This window comes from Cornus florida, unplaced genomic scaffold (assembly GCF_030987335.1).
Source record: "Cornus florida cultivar Cherokee Brave unplaced genomic scaffold, ASM3098733v1 CherokeeBrave_3.0.0_Hap2_Chr11, whole genome shotgun sequence".
Taxonomy (NCBI): Eukaryota; Viridiplantae; Streptophyta; class Magnoliopsida; order Cornales; family Cornaceae; genus Cornus; species Cornus florida.
In genome coordinates, this window is record NW_026775581.1 from 109,946,333 (window position 1) to 109,953,395 (window position 7,063).

A 7,063-nucleotide genomic window follows, 5' to 3' on the forward strand; every position below is an offset into this window, starting at 1 on the left:
GGTTGACATCAAACATTTGCCAAGCCGAAGTCTAAGCTGTGAAAGCAAATATTACAATTGGAGACTAGACCCAAGACAATGAACAGGTTCCATTCAGGGCAACTATAAATATAAGTGTTGGCTACTGTAAAAGTGCCATCATCATCATTGCCTTTTTCCCAAATGAATGGAGTCGGCCACAAGAATTCTCATTTTCCATTCTATTTTCATCTACAACATGTCTACTCTAATATATAATCTTTTGAAATTATTTTCAATTACTTCACTACATTTTACTTTTTTCAGCCTCACGGTCCTTTTTATGCAAAGGTTTATGTTCTACATGACCAATAGAACATATCACCTAAACCTATCTTCTCTTACTTCATTACAAATAAGCATTATTCCTAATATCTTCCTCACAAGTACGTTAGTAAATCATCTTTTCTAGTCAACTCCTCTCATTTACCTCCACATCCTCATTAGTTACATCACAACTCACAAGTATGTTGATCATATGGATCAATTATCCAGTTGGGTTGTTTCACGAAAGGTATCAATACTCACCCAAGCCGACAGAAGGTTGGATATCAGATTATAGACTGATAGAGGGCTCAATCGAAAGGCAAAGAAACAAGAACAACAGCCAAAAAAACATGGGGTCAGGTCCAGGCAAAAATTCACTAGTAAACTACTTCAAAACAGAGACCTGACTTCTAAACCAGTGCTTCCACATATACAGCTCTTGCAACATCTGCTGTCCCATCTGATGATTGTACGACTAGAATCATGATGTACTTCAACTATGGCAATCACAAGATGATAAACACAATCAGTAAAAAAATAAATTTATAAATTGCAAATTAGGATATTCAGGATGCAGGTAATATATGTTTCGTCAAAGGTTTAGAAGGAGAGTCTTTAATCTCTCAACAATCAGAAATAATTATTTGAAGTACACCAAACAGATTAGCAATCATAGAGCAAAGACAACCGATATTTACACATTCCACACATTCCAAGAGCCGAAAGAGAAGAATTGTATTCGGCTTATTCTGCAAACAAGTTGTGCAGAGTGGGACCCAATTTTAACGGTTAGTTTCAAGACACATTATTGCTTCCCCTCTGACCCTGCACAACCCACTAATGTCATGATTTTTAGGTTTACAGAATTAAGTCTGCCAACGAGGAAAATGATGACATTTATAATTTTATATAATTCAGAATTAAGTGAGAAATATAATTAATAGCCGAAAATTTTTCATCTTATTTCTCTTTCTCAAAATCCAACTTTTCCAATTTGATATCAGATCAACTTTTCAGGGGCCTTTGCTTGGTACAGTGGTAAACAACTTGGGCTGTCAACCGTGAGAACATGTTTGAAACTTTGAATCCTAATAGCAGCCTCTTCGTGCAGTCAAAGCCAAAGGCCAGTCTACGGGCGACACATTGGGTAATGACCCTTATCAGAGCAACTTTTTGTGGTAAAAAATCAGATTGAAGGCATAATCAGAGTGATTGTACTCAAGCAAGACTATTTGTAAGCCATACAAACTTACAGGTGCTGATGACAGCACGGGGGGCAAAACCTCCACAGCTGCATCCCTCACACCTGCAAAATCTTTGTGCTATCCCAGATTTTTCCTGATGCGGGTTGACTTTGATCTGTTCTATACATTTCTGACATAATGATCAAGTCGATGCACCAAACAAGTTATCATATCTGAAATCCTCCACAGCTGCAGCCCTCGCACCAGCAAAATCTGTGTTATCCCAGAAATTTCCTGGTGAGGGGTAACTTTGGTCTGTTCTATACTCTTCTGACATAATGATCAAGTGGATGCACCAAACAAGTTACCATATCTGAAATCATCCCTTGATATGCAGAAATTCCCCCCTATATAAGACCATAGATCCTAAATTCCTCTTCTTTTTCTTGAAAATCAAGTAACAGCCTCTAAAACACTTTCAAAAAGAAAAATAAAATAAAATAAAATTTCTTAAGAATTATGGGTCATGTTAGCAAATTCCTACTCAAAATTCGGGCTGCAATGTGCTAAAATATTGAGTCATTTGGTTACAACCATAGAAGATATTGGAGATAAAAGATTCATGAAGAACTAGGCACAGAATCTACATGGCTGAATCATATATCCAGGGCAAAGGTAATTAAATTGCCCATACAAGACCTGAAACTAAGAGTCTAAGACATCTAGAAAAGTTTTGAAAATTAAGTTTTGGTGGAAATGCTTGATCAATGGGTCGATTGATCAAAGGTTGTCCAGTAAGCATCAGTGGATAGATGGATCGATTGAATAATTTTTGTGAAAATTTGTTTTGAATTGTGGTGAAGCGTCAGCCAATTGAGAGAATTCCAGAAGGTGTAAATCTAATGCTCGATCGATCAAACCCTTCGAAAGTCCAGTTTTGGAAACTCCCTTTCATCAGAATTTTATAAGAACTATACATAGGTCAAGTCACTGTATTTATATACATGTGGTTATAATCAGGCTAGGGTGTGACTAAAGTTCCTCTATGTGAGCCAAAAGAGAATATATTTTATTAGAGAGACAAACCCTTGTTTTCTCAATTGAGGATGTTCATAGTTCAATTGATATATGTGACTGAGAAAGATCAACATCAAGGAGAATGAGAAGTCAACCGATTATGAGCAGACCGGATTGAAGAAGTTGTGGAGAAGCAGAGTTTGCGAGAAACAAAGTCTGCTGAAAGATGAGAAGCAAGAGGAACAAGGGTGGCCTAGTGTTACGGGGTTACCCCTGTGACACCTAGCTTAAGAGTCTGAGTTGGGGACTAAAGTGATTCTTGGTACTAGAGCCGGGTAACTTAGTCTGTAACCTCTTATCTAATAGTAGATTGTTCATAGCTGGACTAAGTCATTGTTTTACCATTTAGGGTTTTCCACGTAAAAATTCTTGTGTCTCTGTGCTCTATTTATATTTTGTTGTTGTGTGATTGTGGAGATGAAAATCAGTTGCAAAGAAAAAAGATTAAATGAAAATTTAATCCCTATCAAAAACAAATTACATGTAATATTTGAATTATATCCACAAGACCTGTTCACCCCTCCCCTCTAGGTCTGGTTCAACTGTACACTGCCTTGGATATCAATCACTACACTTATTAAAAACATATAATAAAATGACTTGAGGCAATCCGAATCATCTGAAATAAATCATAGATTAAATGGAACATGAAAAATAAGATGCTGTCAGATAACTTTATTAAGTGAAAAAAAAAAAAAAAAAAAAAAAAAAGAGTTCATCCTTCATCAATGTTGGGCTGTGCATAATTAGCTAGCACATTTCAGTGCCAAATGTCGAGTTTTTCAAATTGCTAGGGCTCTTTAAGGAGGAACACGTAACAAAGTGCAAGATTTAAATCTCAAGATGCAATTTATACAAAATTAATAACAAATTAACAGAAGCAACAAAGGTACAGTTGAGAAAAGACAAGTGTCAGGAATAAGAAATTTGAACCAAAAATGTGACTAGACCAAAGTGGTTAAGAAAGATCATTACTGACTTAAATCAACTGGGAATAATAATATCACTAAAAAAATGATTTTCTAACACATCTCATGACATAAAGTTGATAGAAGATCTTTCAAAAAATAAGAAGATATTGTTCTTATTGACCAAGGAAAAAATTTTCAAAAACGTGTGAGAAAACCAAAAGATGTAAAAGGGCAAAAAATAAAATTTGAATTTACTTTATTGTTAGCCACTAAGTTTAAAGGTAAATCATCTATAGATGGATGCATGACAAATCCAATAGAATTAACAAAAACCTGTGTAAATCACAATTAAAATTGCCAACTCAAAACAAAGTATGGACGTTGTAAATTTAAAAGAAAGTTAAAGGAAAACAGTAATTAAGATAATTCCAAAAGTTGTAAAGTTCACAAACCTATAGTCAGACCAACTGAATTGCAATTTGACCCATTTCCTCATGCAACAGCAAACAAGGATTTGAACCGACACACAGAACAGTTAACCAACGATGAGAGAAAAAGTCCCCGTAACAGAGACGCGGCCCGAGCCTACTGCTCCGACCAATCACTGGAATCATCTATTTCGGTGAAATCCTCTGCTACTTTCCTTGGTTTTTCTTTTTTCTCTCTTGTTATGCGGTCTTTCTTGGAGGTGGCTCGTCTTCTATGTCTGTTTCAAGGTGGGTCCGCAAGATTTGCTTCTACATACAGAGGGTTTTCAATTTTCTTGGATGATGACTCGGTTGGTAAGAGAAGAAATGATCTGAAATCATGTTTGGTGGGAAAATTCAACAAAGATGTAGGAGCTTGTGATCAGATTGTAGCTTGGGTTTCACGTGTTTGGAAGGTCTCGCCGGCGGTGGTTATTGCGCCCCTGCCGGATTCATTGCTCCTTTTTCGCTTTCCCTCTAAGGCGGAGGCAGAGAGAGTGCTAAAGGAGGGATATCGTGACTGGGGAAAGGCTTCTCTTCACGTGAATTCATGGAACCTTAGGGTGAGATGCTCTGAGGTTTTGAAAGAGAAATGACTGAAGAAGGTAACACTATACGACCTACCTCTTTACCTTTGGAACCATGCTCTCTTCGTGATGGTTGGGGATTTGTGTGGAGGTTTCATTTGGGTTGACGCTGATGAATCTATTGATGCTGAGAAGGTTCGCATCACTGTGTCAGATGACCGTGCTTGCCTTCCGTTCATTTTTGCTCATAATGATCGTTTTTGTTATAAGGTGGCTACAGTTTGGGAGAAGTGTGACGACCCTGGATTTTTCAACCCAGTGTGTCCTGTGATGAACCATAGTTTGACCAGATAACGGATCCGAAATGCGAAAGCGAAAATAGAAAACAAGACTCTGAGAAGTCAAAGTGACATTCCATGAGGTCGTGGAACTTAATGAGAACTGATGCGGAAGCAAAGATCGAAAATATGACAAATAAGCCCCCAGGGGCAAAATAGTCATTTCTAAAAACTGTGAACTCGGGTGCCACCGAGCACACCGTTGGGAGGACAATGAAAAACTAATTAAGATGGACTCAAGAATTGCATAATTCGGAGTCCGGACGAAGGAGAAACGGCATGACGAAGAAAAACTAGCATTTAAGGCAAAAAGGGTAAACTGGTAATTATCCAGGAAGATCCGAGTACAACCAAGCACAAAAAGTGAGGTTATGCAAGGAAAAATGGAAACCGAGAAAAGACAAAAGTGAATAGTGACGAAAAATGAAAAATGTGAAAATGACTCGGTCCTTAAAGGAAGTTGTCAATCTCAAAAAAAAAGTCTCAGAAACCATTTCCAAGCACTCGAGATGACACTAAGTGACAAGAAATCGAACCTAGAAAGAAATTTCAACGAAAAAAAATTCATCCGTAAAATTTGAGGAAGAAGGAAAGGAATGAGAATGACCGGGTCATTACAAGAAGACATATCCTCAGCTCGTTCCGACGACAGATATGTAACGACCCGAACCCGAGGGTCCGAATCGTTAACCGGGTCCTTACCCGAACCCGAGGTCAACTAAAGACGTTACCATCCTTTCCTATGGCAATACATAATATATATGTCATCCTAGGGTTTATAAATAATAATAATAATAATAATAAAATGAGATCATAGTTACAAAATAGGTCAAACAGTCCACTAACCCATCAAAACCTGTGGAGGAGCGTCATCCACCACTTCCTTTCTGTATCCTGAAAAATATTAAAATAATGGGGTGAGTTAAACGCTCAGTAGGAAGTGTCTAAGACACACTTCTTACGACCCCGTGAATCCACATAAGGAATAGAGTACAAGTAAATGGGATCATGCCTCGGGGAAAACAAATAAAACAACGATAATATTAACAAATATATACACAAGTCGTCTAACCACCAAATGTACAATGTATGCCAATGAAATGCCTTGCCATGCCATGTAGCTTCCCATTTTCGAAACAATACTGTTTCAACTTCCAAACCGTTAGTGCAATCCGACCCAAGGCACCTCCAATGCGTCACGAATAGAGGGTTGACTAACTATCCACGACCACAAGGCACCTCCAAGGCGTCGCATCCGGCCTAGTTAGCTCAACCATACTCCCTTCTAGACTACACTATCAACACGGACAGCTAGGCGCCTCCTAGGCGTCCGATTTTCACAAACACTTTTCAAAAAAAACTTTTCCCAAAAATAATTTCATTTGTTTTTAAAACAAACTTTTCCCTTTACTTTCCCAATGGTAATGCATGAATTATGCAAATCCTTCAACACCATGACAATATAGAGATCTCATTCACATCATTCAAGAATGTTTAAAACATGAATTTTCACATAATATCACATTCTCATATTTCTAAATCATGGCATGTTACATACTTTCAATTCGCAAATCCAACAACTTAAATACATAAGACATAAAATAAAGTCATTTATTTTCATAACTACAACATCACTTTTCATAGCAATTTAAAATCATAGGACATATAATACATCAATACTAATCATGTTTCTTCACTACAAGAATTTAATCATATTCATAAGCTCACTTAACACATAGCATGCCTTTATCACCTTAAATACTAACAACCACAACAAACATAATCAAGATAATTACAATTAAGCATGCTCAGAGTCAAATTAAAGGAAAAATTCACAAGAAATCTAAGAAATTGTGGATTAGAGCACCCTTACCTCAAGAAATGAAGAAAACCCCATTTTCAGACCAAAAATTGAAATCCAAAGGGTGACCAAATTGAACTTTGCTCCGATCAAAATAACGGCCTCAACGAGCTCTCCAATATTGTCTTAAGAGGTACTATCAAATTCACAAAGGGTAAGGCTAGATCAAGCCTTGAATTTGTGGCAAAAGAAAAAGAAAAGGAAAAAAAATGCAAGAAATGAGGGAGAGAGATAATCTGCCGAGAAAGAGAAAATGGGTTTCATTTGTAATGGCTTAAAAGAATGAGGTAGGTCCCACTCACTTTTTTAAAAAAAATATCACCTTTAACTTTATTATATATATATACATTATTCACTTACCACCACACATACATATATCTATATATATATAAATCACAAATATTACAATCTAC